This window comes from Primulina tabacum, chromosome 16, assembly GCF_025594145.1.
Source record: "Primulina tabacum isolate GXHZ01 chromosome 16, ASM2559414v2, whole genome shotgun sequence".
NCBI lineage: Eukaryota > Viridiplantae > Streptophyta > Magnoliopsida > Lamiales > Gesneriaceae > Primulina > Primulina tabacum.
In genome coordinates this window covers 31,535,966-31,536,328 of record NC_134565.1, presented here as the reverse complement: position 1 = coordinate 31,536,328, position 363 = coordinate 31,535,966, and positions in this window count along the sequence as shown.

The window sequence follows — 363 nt, the reverse complement described above, 5'->3', positions numbered from 1 at the left end:
CTAAGACACTTTGATTTTAAATAGTTCAAAACGCGTTGCAGAACGATCTATAAAACAAGTGATACGGTTTGATTCCTCAACTCAATTTAGTAGTACTAAACCTTCCTTCGATTTTCTTTTCAATTTCTAAAGAAATAAATTGAAGCAAAATAGCTATTCAACGACGACTTTGGTTTACTAGACAAAAAATAATATATTTATATGGTACCTACAATTTTGGTTTTGATTTTAACAATAATTTTTTGGGCGGCGGCGGTGGGGGCGGCGGCGGTGCCCGGACCACTCATGCGAACTGGGTGTACTTTGGGGCCCCCCACACAGGTAAAAAATACACCTGTGTGGGGGGCCCCAAAGTACACCCAA